Source organism: Cibotium barometz, chromosome 9 (assembly GCF_041138505.1).
Source record: "Cibotium barometz isolate CiBa-2024 chromosome 9, ASM4113850v1, whole genome shotgun sequence".
NCBI lineage: Eukaryota > Viridiplantae > Streptophyta > Polypodiopsida > Cyatheales > Cibotiaceae > Cibotium > Cibotium barometz.
In genome coordinates, this window is record NC_141054.1 from 17,794,697 (window position 1) to 17,810,323 (window position 15,627).

A 15,627-nucleotide genomic window follows, 5' to 3' on the forward strand; every position below is an offset into this window, starting at 1 on the left:
TTTACAAACTTCAAACTTTATACACTCATATCCATCATTACAATCCCTATCAAAAACAATGTAGATAAGATCATCTCAAAAACAACACAATCCTGTAATGGCAGAAGCAACCACATTAGTAAAAGTGAGACTATTCAAACACTGGTCTACCAAAGAGCTTCAATTGTAGTGTTAATGCCTTACCTTTGGTTTTGGATATGTCCTTCTTAAGAGGTGAGAAGGATAGCAATTGTCAAGGAATTTGAGCAAGATAAGAGGATTTAGGCAGTGAAGTGCTAGAATCTATGCTCAAAGGAGACTCATGTAAAGTTGGATTTATCTTAGGTATAGAAGTTGATAGTGGAAGTGTGTAACAAGGAGAAGTTGGGACAACTGGTGATTCAATACATGTTTTGGGAAGGTCAACACAAGGAGATTTGTAGGTGCTATCACAACCACCTATCCTATCTTGAAGAGGTTGTGTTGATTTCCTTTGCACCCACTGATATGAAAAACCACGAGTGGCTTTTGGAATCTTATTGATACACTCTTCTGGCTCTAGCAAACCATGGCATTTGGGAATCCAAAGTGCTATTGCACCCTCGTAATAGCCCTGTGCTTTAAGAACATGCTTTGGGACCCAATGAGTAACAATTTGAGGCTTAGGCTTGGAAAAGATATGCTTTTTAGGAGGTTTAGCAACTAGGCTAGATGGTACAAGTTTGTACGCATCTTTGGGTAGCCAAATTGACAATTCCTTCTTGCTTGGCCTTCTTTGAGCAGTGACTAGAGTAGTTGGAACATGCCAGCCATGGCCCTCACTTGAGGACTCATCGATTATCCACATCATTTGTCTTGGAGCTTGAAGAGCAGATGTTGAAAGTGGGTTGTGTAAGGTAGAACTACCACCCTTTTGACATGATAAAACTCGTGGAGCAGCAGACCCCAAGATGCAATCAGAATCAATTTGCAATTTGTATTGTCTATTAATCTTCCAATCTAATGAACAATTGGTAGCACTTAACCATGATCGACCAAGAACAACCTCTACCACTGCCTTGGACTTACTAGCCACATAAAAAGGAACTGGCATCTGGTGATCCTGAATGGATATCATAATGACACATTTTTCCTCTATAGGGTTATCTTCACCTGAGAAGCTTCGTAAGTTAATAGGAATGTGCACGAGTGTTGGTTGTCCGAAGGCTACCTTGTGTCAAATGAGAGAACATTATAATCTGCACCAGAGTCAATTAAGGCAGAGACAAAGTAGGTAGTCTCATGAAGATGAAGACACATGTGAATATTGAAAGGATCGACATATTGTTCATCAGTAGCCAACCTTACAAGACAATAAAGAGAATTTAACAAAAGATTAGTCTTAATTAAGTACCAAAATTAGTCCCAAAGCTTGCCCTGCTAGCCAACGGTTTTGCAACCGATTGGAGCTTAACAAGGAGTGGCAGTGTGTGTATGGTGCTCAACTAATGTAGGCACTCTTTCCCCGACAGCGGCACCATTGTAGAGCGGTTCTCTCTACCGTGCAATATAGTGCTCATAGAGTACTACCGATCAACAAATGTGTTAAGAAACACAATGTCAATCCGAGAACTCGACCCGATTAGTGCATGAAGGCTTATCCCTTGAGGGAGAGCTCACAGACACGAACCACCACTTGACGATTCAACCATTAATCAAACACCTCAATCAATCTCTCAATCCCTTAAACCCACTTCACTAATCAAGAGAACAAGCAATGCATGGCAATCTCTTAATTCCATTCAAACATTGATTAAATCTTAGCTTTCCCTAATGCCAGCAAACCCATAAGCGTGCATCTACTAACCCACAAGCTTAAGCAAACAAAGAATGTAACATTCACAAACCCACAAGCTCATAGAGAGAGTCTATCCATGAATAACTCATTGTTGCCAATGAAGTGGGCAAGAGCTTGCATCAATGGAGACTACACACACACACACTACAAGCATGCATACAAGAGAAAGAAAGAAGCATTCAACTAATCATAGATTAATCTACTTCAATGATGCTAAAACAGCCTTTAAGAGAAAGAAGTGGAGCTATACTCATTGGAGCTTGATGCTTATTAGAGTACAATAGAGAGAGAGTTAGAGAGTTGCCATATCTTGAGAGCTCAAGAGCTTCACTCAATAGCTTATGAGAATGGCCAAAAACATCCTCTTTCTTTAGCTAACATCTCTTTTATAGAGATGTCACTAACCCTAACCCTAGGCCTCTTTCACACATGGGCGGACAACCCCATAAGTGAGCCTTGCTTAATACACTTAGAACTCTCATTTAGAACCCACATTGGCCTAAAATGATTTACATTGCACTTCGGCACAAAAATATGAAAAAATTATGTGCGTCTTTATGTTTCCATGGCTACAATCTTGCTCTCTCGCATTAATTGCTTCCGGCCTCCTTCCATAATCCGTGTTCCCGTGAGTGTTCCCGTGGAACAGCCATGGAATCTGAAGATTTTCTTGAGGAGCACTCTGGCCACATCCATTGCAGTGTAGGTTTCTTTTACTGGGATCAGATGGGCAACTTTGGTTAGTCTGTCAACTACCACGAAGATGGAGTTGTAACCTGACTGCCTTGAAGGTAGTCTAGTAATAAATTCCATATTGATACATTCCCACTTCATTTGGGGGGTGTCTAATGGATGTAACTTCTTAGGCATTTTTACTCTCTCGGCTTTGACTTTCTGACATAATAGGCATTGACGTACATGATTAAGTAGATCCTTTTTTAGTCCAAGCCAAAATAAGCTTTTCTTTACAGACATGTAGGTCTTGATGAAACTTGGATGTCTTGCTATAAGGCTATTGTGGGCTTCATTCCGAATTTGACCCTTAGTTCCCTCATCATTTTGGGAATGCATAGCATGCTATTATAATACATAATTCCTTCATCCTGTACCCTTGAACTCGGTTCAACTCCTGAGGAGTTTTGCTTTCCTGCATAAGTAGGGTAGCAATAGGGCCAAAAAATCTATCCTGCATGATCTTCTCTCTTGCTTCATTAATCAACGGATTTGACACCATTGTGATTGCAAAGCAAGAAGGCTTTCCTACTGAGGGCATCTGCTACCACATTTTCTTTGCCTGGGCAGTACTTGATTTCCAAATCAAATTCTTGCAGGTTCTGCATCCACCTTCTTTGGTGCATGTTGAGATCCTTTTGAGTGAAGATCCACTTTAAGCTCTGATGATCTATTATCAAAGTGAATCTTTGACCCAGTAGGTAATGTCTCCATAACTTTAGGACATAGACTACTGAAAGTAGGTCCAGGTCCTGGACAGCATAATTTCTCTCATGCTTTCAGAGTTTTCGGGATTCATAGGCCACTACATGACCTTCTTGCATAAGCGCACCTCCCAAGGCAAAACCATTGGCATCAATTACTACCTCAAAGAGTAGAGAGAAATTTGGCAACTCTAGAATGGGATTGGTTACCAAGGCAGTCTTCAGCTTATCAAAAGCACTGTAACACTTGGCAGACCATTGAAACGGGGTATTCTTCTTGAGAGAAGATTAGTAAGGGGGGAAGCTATGAGAGCATACTTAGGTATAAAAATTCTATACCAACCAATCAATCCTAAGAATCCCCCGACTTCTTTCACTGTCTTTGGTTCAGGCCAATCTATGACTGCTTGGACTTTTGCGAAATCTGGAGAAATTACGTCTTTGGATACCAGAAAGCCCAAGTATTCAACATGGTCGACAGAGAAAGTGCATTTGCTCTTTTCTACAAAAAGTTGGTGCTTCCTTAGAATCTCAAGAACTTTACGGACGTGAGCTTCATGGTCAGCTGTATTCTTTGAGTAAATCAGAATATCATCAAAGAAAACAAGAACAAAATCATCCAAGTATTCTCTGATAATGTCTTGCATTAGGCGATTGAATGTAGCTAGGGCATTTGTCAATCCAAACAGCATGATAGTAAATTCATAGTGCCCATATAGCGAGTATTGATGACTATCTTCGAGATATTTTGATCATTAATCCTGATCTGGTAACACCCTGATTTGAGATCTATCTTTGTGAAGATCTGGGCTCTATTTAGCCTCTCCAAAAGCTCATCAATTCTAGGGATAGGATACTGCTCCTCAGTAATCAACCCGTCATTATAGAAGTGCCTCCATGTATCTCCTCTGCGATGGTGGCGGTAGAGTGTTAATTAAAATGCGATTGGCTGTAAGAATTGAATTACACAATGTGGAAATGGGATTCATGTTACTACACTGCATACACAACATAACAGCATTCTGTTAAAGCACACAAAATTTAAAAAATATTCTGTAGCGCGTCTATAAACGCATTTGTCTGTTCAAGAAGCATCTATTTGAGCGTCTATAAACGCGTCTATGCATGCGTCTGTTTGTTTGCGTGTATAAATGCGTCTATACATGCGTCTGTCTATTTTTCAAATTTCTCCCCGACCATCTATTTGTGTGTCTATATGCACATCTGTGTGGCGCCTCTATAGGCGCGTCTGTTTGCTACCTTTTAAACGCGCCTTTAGACACGGGTCTGTAGACGCGCTAATAGACACGGGTCTGTAGACGCGCTAATAGACGCGCCTGTAAGTTTTTTTTTAAGTTGAGTAAACGCGTTTGTGTGTGCATCTGTAGGTGCTTTGTCTTGTTGTGGATCAATCCAAGTGTGGGGAGGAGATAAATCCAATTTATAAAAGAAAAATCCCCAACAATGAGTAAATGCTCACATAAAATGAAGACTTGACTAAGAAAAAGGTTTATTAGTAAAAAACCTTGAGTATTACTAAAAAAATGAGATATTTTGGGTATAATGATTTAATTTTGAAATCTTGGTAATAAGGAGAAGGGAGCTCTTCAAGGAGGCGCCTATTTCACATGTGTGGTGGAGTTTTAAACTCAAAAAAATTGTAATATTTTTATCTCTACTAGATCAAACCAAATCAAAAGGGAGCCAAACCACTCCGAAGGGGAAAAAATATACATATTCTTTAATTGGCCACGTTTGGAAAAAAAAACAATAAAATACATGACAAATTAAACTAGGAGGCTGCTTATATTAAGAGATTAGAGAGAGAGGTTACACATATAGAGAGCTCTAATGAGTACAATATCCTTGGACATGACATTCTCACTTACTAACTAGACTTTGAGTTTTAAGCACCATCAAGGGGGTGTACTAAATCTTATCAACTAGACTTTGACTTTCTTTTAACGTCCATCAAGGGGGTGTACATTTAATACACCCACCACCAGTGTACATTTAACAATGAAAATAGATTTTGAGTTCCACCAATGTACATTTAACTGTGTACATTCAACACACCACCAAGTGGGTGTACATTTAACAATTAAAATAGATTTGGAGTTCCATCGGTATACGTTTAACAATGAAAATAGATTTTGAGTTCCTGTGTACATTCAACACATGAGAGGACCACCACCAAGTGGGTGTACATTTAACAATGAAAATAGATTTTGAGTTCCTGTGTACATGCAACACACAGGAGGACCAATGCTCGAAAAAAAAGTTTTTTTTCAACCCTTAAAATTAAAGGTAATGTTTAAGCTTAACCCGGTTTTAGACTTAAAAATCACTAGAAATCATACAAATGCCGGGATTTATACCTAAAATATACATATTTCATCCCTTTAAAATTAAAGGTGACGTGAGATCCCAACCGGGATTTCTGAATTTCAACCCAAAAAATTACACTACAAACTGGGATATGTGAGCACTAAGGAGGATCACCACCAAGTGGGTGTACATTAAACAAAGAAAATAGATTTTAATTTCCATGGATGTACATTTAATGCATAGGAGGACCACCACCAAGTGGGTGTACATTTAATAATGAAAATAGATTTTAAGTTCCATTGATTTTGAGTTCCTGTGTACATTCAACACACAAGAGGACCACCACCAAGTGGGTGTACATTTAACAATGAAAATAGATTAGAGAGATAGGTTAGAGATTAGAGATTATATTAAGAGATTAGACAGCATATAGAGAGCTCTATTGAGTACAATATCCTTGGACATGACATTCTCTCTTATCAACTAGACTTTGAGTTTTAACCACCATCAAGGGGGTGTACTAAATCTTATCAACTAGACTTTGAGTTTTAACCACCATCAAGGGGGTGTACTAAATCTTATCAACTAGACTTTGAGTTTTAACCACCATCAAGGGGGTGTACATTTATTACACCCCCCACTAGTGTACATTTAATAATGAAAATAGATTTTGAACTCCATCACATTTAACAATGAAAATAGATTTTGAGTTCCACGAGTGTAACAATTAAAAAAATTATGAGTTCCATCATCCCTATATGTTTAACAATGAAAATAGATTTTGAGTTCTTGTGTATATTAAACACACAAGAGGACCACCACCAAGTGGGTGTACATTTAATAATGAAAATAGATTTTGAGTTCCATCGGTATACATTTAAATGAAAATAGATTTTGAGTTCTTGTGTACATTCAACACATAGGAGGACCACCACCAAGTGGGTGTACATTTAACAATGAAAATAGATTTTGAGTTCCACTGGTGTACATTTAACAATGAAAATAGATTTTGAGTTCCTGTGTACATGCAACACACAGGAGGACCACCACCAAGTGGGTGTAAATTAAACAATGAAAATAGATTTTCAGTTCTTGTGTACATTCAACAGCATCTATTATTTGAATGGGCTTGGTAAAGCGTACAAGACATTCAAGACATTCATTGTAGTCAGAGAGAATGTTCCTAATTTTTTGGACTTAGTGTATATGCTGATCATAGAAGAAAATTATTTGGGTGAGAACTCTTCTTCACAAAGAAAGAACACATCAAAACAGGTCTTCTATTCCAATTCAAGCAGAGGCAGAGGTAGAGGTCATGGATGAGAACAAGGTGGTGGTTGACAAAGAAACCAAAATTATGGACAACAATCCAATGATTTGTAGAGAGCAGCAATAGCGATTATACACAAGTGGAAGACGGCACTCTAGAGGCAAGGGGAGCCAGAGGGGTTGAGGTAGTTGGTAAATAAATTAGAGTGCAAATAGCATAAAGTGCTATTATTGTGGCAAATGAGGGCACATGGTAAATGATTTATTTAAAAGAAGATTGACATTTAAAGTGAAAATTTGCAACAAAGAAAATATGCATCATCTAGTAAAAAAAGTGATGAGATGATAGAAATGAGAAACTATTTATGATGCTGCACATGTGTTAGGATCTAAAGATATATGGTATATGGATTCTGGTGCTAACCACATGATGCGTGAGTGGTTTAGAGATATGTAAAAATAAAAAAAACAGGTTATGTAAAAACAGGTGGTGATAATAAAGCACATCCCATTGCACATGTTGGTAAAGTGCTATTGTCTATGCAGGACGAAAAAATGAAGTACTTGGTAAATGTATTTCATGTTTCAAATATTACAAAACCTAGTTTGGGTTGGACATACGGTTGAGTAGGTTCTGCAAGTTAGGTTTAATCCACAAGGATGTTTTGTGGAAGACTTGAAAAGTCGATGTTGCTTGGTTTTGCAAGGATAATAGAAATGGCAAGTTGTTTACTTTAGATGTGAGTTTGTGTCATTGTAGATATCAATTGACACATGGCACAAGAAAATTGGTCATTTGAATATACACGACGGAAGTCTATGCAAGCTCAAAATATTGTTTACAGGTTTGGCAAAGTTCAAGGTTGATGGTATGCAACATAAAGTATGTGAAGCATACCAACTTGGTAAGTAGACCAACCATGCTTTCCCACATGAAAGGCATGTCAATATAAGTCCATTAGATATTATACACTCAAATTTATGGGGACCGACCAAGACTGTAACAACTGCAGGTTACAGGTATTATGTTACATTCATTGATAATCACACTGAAAGTGTGGGTTTATTTCATGAAGGAGAAAAGTTAAGTGTTTGATCACTTTCAAAGATTTAAAGTCTTGGTCAAGAAGGAAAAAGGCACATAAATAAAATGCCTAAGATCAAATGGAGGGGGAGAGTATTTCTCTAATGAGTTCAATAATTTCTTAAGAAACCAAGAAATTAGGAGATAGGTCACATGTATGTAGAATGGTGTTGAAAAAATATATATATATATTCACATTGTAGAAGTGGCACATGCCTTTATGTCTAAAAAGAATATACTACATTATTTTTGGGCAGAAGTAGTATTGTTGTGTACATTATGAACATGACCCCCACTGCAGCTATTCATGGTATGACAAGGAATCAAGAGACAGATTACATGCAGGTAGAATGGCATTGCAAAAAAAAAGGGCACATTACAGAAGTGGCACGTGCTTTGATGTCTAAAAAGAATATACTATATTATTTTTGGGTAGAAGCAGTTGCAACTGTTATGTACATTATGAACAAGACCCCCACTATAGTTATTCATTGTATGATGCCTAAATAGAAGTTTATAGGCATAAAACTAGATTTGTTTGACTTGAAATTGTTTGGGTGTACTACATATGTGTTTGTTCCTAAAACGAAGTGAGAAAAAATTTGGATTCAAAGGAAAAGATATTTTGCATAAGAAATCCCTTGGGAAATATGTGAAAAATAGCGGGTGGCAACACACCGTCTCAACCATGCGACGTCCGATCATGGTGAAAGTTTACGAGTGGAGGGGTAGGAGCCCCATGGAACCAGTCCCAAAGTTTCATTGCTATCGACAACCCTATGAAAAGGATGCCATACCCTATTGGCTTTAGATGTGGTGGTGAAACTTTGCGAGTGGAAGGGTAGGAGCCCCATGGATTCGGTTGCAAAGTTTCACCACCATCGGGCACCATATGATAATGATGCCCCAGCCAAACCCACAATTTTTTGCACAAGGAACACCCTAGGTGCTATCCAGAAAATAGTGAGTGGCAACACACCAATGGTGGTGAAACTTTGCAAATGGAGGGGTAGGAGCCCTATGGACCCACTCGCAAAGTTTCACCACCATTGGACACCGTATGACGATTATGCCTCACCCAAACTCGCTTTTCTTACATAAGGGACCCCTTGGCACTATGCAAAAAGTAGCGGGATGGCAACACACCGTCCCATTTATCTGGTGCATGATGGCATTGAAACTTATCAAGTGGAGGGGTAGGATCCGTATGGACCCACTCACGAAGTTTCACAACCATCAGACACCGTATGATAATGATGCCCCACCACCCAACCAGCTATTTTTTGCACAGGGAACCCCTTGGGTGCTATGCAGAAAATAGCGGGTGGGAACACACCGTCCTGCCCATCGGATGTCCGTGATCGTGGTCAAACTTTGTGAGGGAAGGGGTAGGAGCTCTCCATGGACCCGCTCCCCAATTTTCACCGCCATCGAATACCGTATGACAATGATGCACGACCCAAACTCGCTATTTCTTGCATAGGGGACCCCTTAGGCACTATGAAACAAAATAGTGGATAGCAACACAGCATCCCGCCCATCTGGTTTCTGATGGTGATGAAACCTTGCGTCATGCTATTAGTAATTTTTATGGATGACTTGATTATCATTGGTGATAGTGATGTTGACATACATGATATCAAGAGACTTTTGAAGTAGAAATTTGAGATGAAGGATTTGGGTGAGTTGCAGTATTTATTGGACATAAAGGTGGTGAGGTCACCTTGCAACATTTTGTAATTACACAGGTAGTATGGCTTAGTGGACATATTGTCCAAGTACGGTATGAGAGGCTATAATTCCATTTCAGTGCCATTGGAGTAGAACACAAAACTTTCCGTAGATACAAGTGAGATTTTGGAGTAACTCACTATGTATAGGTGCATAGTGGATAACTTGATCTACATCACACAGATGCTGATTAGGCATGTAATATTGCAAAAATGAGGTCAATGAGTGGATTAATGTTTTCATTTGGGAGTGCTGTTGTGAGTTGGAGTACTAAGAAACAGCCAACAGTTGCTTTGTCGAGTATAGGAATGTTGCTATGGCAGCTTATGAGGTATCTTGGCTTAAGAAGCTACTTGGTAATATGGGTGAGCCCATAGATAGGAAATTTTTCATTTATTGTGACAACATGAGTAGCATACATTTGGCCAGTAACCCAGTATACCATGCTAGAACAAAGCACATTGAGGTGAATTATCACTTTGTGAGGAAAAATGTTCTAGAGCAGGTGATGTAGATCTGGTATATCTTAACACACAGAGGATCACGTGTGGCTGACATCTTCATGAAGGCATTGGGCACAAAGAAGCTACATAGGTTTGGGATCTTACGTAGAGTGCAGTGTGTGGAGTTGAGCTTGAGGGGTAGTGTTGAGATATTGAGCTCTAATAGTGTTACCAGAGGACATTGATGACCGGCCTAGGTGATAGCTTTCGCACTTATGCCACTGGCATGGTTGGTGAGATTATGGTTGATATGTTGCGGTGGATGACAGGTTGTGTGACAACCACTTTGAAGTACTAGAGTTATGGAATAGTTATAGCATATCTCTTGTGTGTCTTTCTCTCTCTTTTGTGTGTGTGTTTTCTTGCAAGGAACTCAAGATTTCCCTCTTCCATTCACTCTTTAATGATGCACAAGCATAAAGCTTTATGTATAAGCATATGATTTACGCATAAGCATGAGCCTTATGGTTTATGTATAAGTCTTATGCTTATGCATGAGCATAACCATGATCTTCATGCTTATAATAAGCACAAGTATGAAGTATAAGCAAAAGGATGAGCATGAGCATATACTTTATGGCTTAAGCATAAGCATAAGCATAAGAATAATCATGAGATCTATGGATTATGCATAATCTTATGCTTTATGGCTTATGCATAAACATATGCATTATGTTTTATGCATAAGCCTTATGCTTATGCATAAGCATAAAGCTTATGTAGCATAAGGTAAAAACATATGCATAAGGCTATGACCATAAGCATAAGAATTACTATATCCTACATCCCAACACCCATGGGTGCAATAAAATAGATAATCACAACTATACTTAGGAGCTTAGCTCAAGTAATGGAGAAGGTGCCTTAGCTCCAAAAAAATGAAAACTCTACAACAAATAAGCCACACAAAAACAAGAGCATGAGGCTTATACTTGAGCCTATACATGACTAAACATATACTGTATAAGCCTTATGCATTTGATTAGGCTATGCATAAACCCTAAAACATGAAAGTATTTACAATAAACAAAAACCTCCCCAAAAATTTAATCAACACAAAAAAGAGATGTCTTTTACCTTCAATAGGCCTTGCCAAGTGATCAATTGCCAGTGTTAAAAGAGACTCTATAAAAAGAAAAGGAGAGATCTTTTACCTTCAATAGGCCTTGTCAAGTGATCAATTGTGAGTGTCAAAAGAGACTCTATAAGAAGCAAAATAAGAACATCAATGTTAGTAACCCTAAAACTATTTCTTAGCCTAATCCTAATCCTAAGAGAGGGAAAAGTTCAAGAGAGAGGGAAAAGAGAAGGAGATAAAGAGGGGAAAGAGACGGAGAAGGAGAGGAGAAAGACATGGGAAGAGAAATAGAAGAGAAGGAGGAGGGAAGGAGAGGGTGAAGAAACAAAACTTCATATGAAGGTGAAGCTTTCATGGTGGAGAGCTTCTAGGAGGTGGAGAGGAAGAGGAGGCACACCTTGCTTGGAAGTGCTTGTGAAGAAGATGGAGAGTATTGTTGGCAATACCCTGCACACAAGTCACCTCCACACAAGTTTTGGTTTTTGGTGCTCTATTTTTGGATGTAGCATTGATTTAGGTCTATTTAGGAATGGATTTCTTTTTGTAAGTTAGTCATTTGCTATTGATTTTGCTACTAAGAAACATAATTAGGAACATCATTTAGCAACAAAATTACGTAGCTAAGCAATAAAAAAATGTTGCTAATTTTGTTGTAGTGCAGTGTCAATACTACGCTACTATTATTAATTTGCATTTGTATCTTTTTTTGCCCTCTTGTACTAACATACATGTTTTTTTAAAACCACCCCTTTTCTTGTCTTCTACTCTAGATGTTTTTTTTGGTAGCCTCTTTTTTTAACATGTTCATTTGCGCTATAAAAGTTTTTCCCAGTATAGTAGCATTTTTTTGTTGCTATTTCTGTTGCTTTTAACTAAAAAATGCTTCTCAATAGTGAAAAAATGATGTAACGAAAAATATTGTCGAGCATAGCATAATTTTGCTGGTGAGCAGTGGTAATGAGAGTGGACAACCCCACTTACCATACACTACTAGAATCCCACTTACAATACACTACTAGAACATTGCTAGAAAATGATGTTATGCCTGCAAGGCTTGCTAGTTGAATCCTTAGGATTTAGACTCCCATGACCCCTAACCATGACGGAGTAGGAAAAGGCCTTTTCTGACCATCAAGGATAAGGGAGTGAGAGAAGAAGCAATCAATGAGAATATGATAAGATGGAGACATGTAGATAGACTAAGTTTCCACATCTCAAATTCTTTCTTTGATAATGACAGGTGACTGGGAAGCAAACTACGACCACTCAACACTACAAAAATTAATGAGGTTGATGGTGATGTGTAGGTGCTCAGAATTGGATTTCTAAAAAATTAGGTCTACTGATTTGACATCTCGGGTCCTTTATCTAACAAAGCTTATCCTTGAATTCTACACACTAATGTGTCATGATCCTGATGGTTATAGGGTTGAAATAATGCAACCCAATTCAATGGCTAGGATCGATCTTCCCATGACCCCCATCCTTGACAAAGATGGGCACAAAGATGTAGCTCACTACAAGTGCTTGGTTCTTTATAGTCTAGTCAACCCAACAAAATCCTGGTATAAAGATCCCTTCTACAAGAAGAACAAGGAGTAAGAGTTGTTTTCTGAATTCGGGCATGGATTTGGTTGATTAACCTTTATGGTCCTCAACGGATGAGTACATGGCTCTTTTATATGGATCCATTGGTTTATCTTGCTGATCTTCAACGGAGATTCCATTTTTGATATGTGAATATATTGCCGGTTACTATGAGCTAGGAACGAAAAGGCCCCTGAGTGGACAAGTGGTGAGCATTCTGGTTGCCAAATGATGCCATAGATACACTGATGAAGGAATAATTGGAAATAAGGATTCAACCAGATATTTTGGAGGATTATGATAAGTGACACTATGGTTTCATTAAATGATTGTTTTAAAGATAGCTGAATCTGTGAAAAAGGCAATTTCATATTGGGTGTGTAAGTGGTGTGACTGGCGTTAAATTTGTAAGTGGTGTGACTGGCGTTAAATTTGTATGAATATCCGGCTAGGGGGCCTGGGAACTCTTTTCCCCAGTACTACTCGGGACAAAACCTAACCAAATTCCTAATTCGATCCCATCACTACAGTGGTTGGGCGGTTGTCTAACCCATGGAACGGGATGGGGTTAGGCTCCACTGATGGATCCGTAAAATGAGACTCAATTCTGTTATAGTACAATAGATGAAGTAAATCCCACATAGTAATCGCTCTATGGAAAAAAGAATAAACGGTTGTGCCTCTCAATGGGGAAAAAAGCGTTGGTTTCTATGATCCAAGTGCAAGTTTCTTCCTTGATTTGACCAAGTGACTCACAAGTTCGGTCAGATCAGTTTGGTCAATAATGACCCTGACTACGTTAGAGTACATTTATCCTGGAGGAATCGCCCGTGCTTTCTAGTAGGGGAAAATTTTCGGGTTCCGTGGGGTGAGGCCCCGAGTGAAGGATCCTACCCCGTGCAAGAAGTGCTACTTCCGCTGCTAGCACCCCCAAATCCGTTATGCAGAGAGGGGGCAGGGATCTATCAGCTCTTGAACCAGAGCCAATTGGCTACAGTGGATCAATTGAGAAGCCAAAAATGTCAAAAATTTGTGAAGTAACAGTAAAAAGTTGTAATTGTGTGATAAAATTCATACAAATTGATATTCAGAATGAAGATTCATAAAATTGAAAGTGGGTCTTCAGATGGAATTACTGCAATTGTATGGAATCCCTGACTTGCTTCAGGCCTAAACATGATGGTATTTACCTTATAATTCCAAGGACCGTGACTACCCATATATACCGAGGGTATAACTGCAGCTCTTTACTGGCAGTATATACGAGTAAATCTAAGACCTTGAAATTATAAGCAAAAATGCTATCCAGATGATGAATTCGAATGTGGTTGATATGAATTTAAAACTCTGGTTGAGAACTGATGAGTTGCTTTGGATTCTGATTGAAAAATGACTATTCCTGAATTTTGGTTGAAAAGCGATCAGTTGAGCAAAGCCACAATAAGGATGAATGGGACGAGTCCCTATGATGATGTTCGAAACTGGAATGATGATAATGACTTCAGCAAATCACTATGAGATTAGTGGATTGTGCTGTCAGATTGCTACTGTTAACACTTGACCCAGTGGATCAAGTTAATGGATGACAAATTCAGAACTTGCTTGACTGAAATTCCCGTTCAGAAAGAAACTTTTCGGTCTAAAGGACCATTATTATGTTAAGGATATGAATGATATGATCTGAATGAATTGTTATTTGATGATGAGTTCTATATAAGGGATATTTATCCCAGGATTCTGTTGGGTTGACCAGAATATAAGTAGGATCTTAAGGGAAAGAGTTGTTCTCCAGTTTGCGAGATGAGGACATCTCACGTTTTTTAAGTGGGGTAGGATGTAAGATTCCTCCCTCCCGCTTTTGAGGTGTGCAAGTGTAAGAACCTCTCCTTCTGATCTTGTAATTATTTTCTCTTTGAAATAAAAGAAAGATTCTGTTTTACCCTGTGTTTTGACCTAGAGAGAGAAAATGTCTAGAGAGAGGTAATCCAGAATTGAGATATTTTTGGATATAAAAATCCTCCTAGTGTCTAAAATAGTTTCCCTTAAATTATAAATTCAAAAAGAATTTTCCAATGTGCAATTGGAATTATTTGAAAATAGATAAAAAGGACCTTAGCCTATAGATTTTCAGAAATTTTTGGATTATGGTCCAATTAAGGTTCCTATGGGCCAATTAGATCACAACAACACAAAGCAACTATAGACGCGCTTGATACACGTGCAAAATAGCGGCGGACGCGTCTATAGGCGTTGCTTGAATAGAGAAATTACGGGCGCGTCGAACAGTGCATCTAATAGCGCGTGTATTTACGCGTATACTGACGTGTCTATTAGGGCGTCTACACTGAGAATCTAACACTGCGTCTAACAGAGCGTCTATTTACGCGTGTATTAGCACGTCTATTTACGCTATATTAGGGCATCTATTAGTGCATCTACACTGAGAATTAGACGCGTATTTAGATGCAAAACAGAGAGTACAAAAAGTGAGATTTTGGTGTAGGCTGGTAAATGTACATCACTGCTTTCCAGAAATTGCCCATGATTACCAAAGCACATAATTTTAACAAAAACATCAATGCTTTTTTGCAAACCCACATATACAAAAAAAAAGTGAGGTGAGGAGAATGAGACAATATGTAAAATAGTTTAGCCAATATCAATGATGGGCTACGGTTCAATCTCATCCTCAATGAGATCAACCCTTGCCAACAAACTATCTACTTCATAATCCAAACAAGTGTTTAGATCTACAAATACATTCAACCCACTACTACTTGTGCTACTCATGTGCT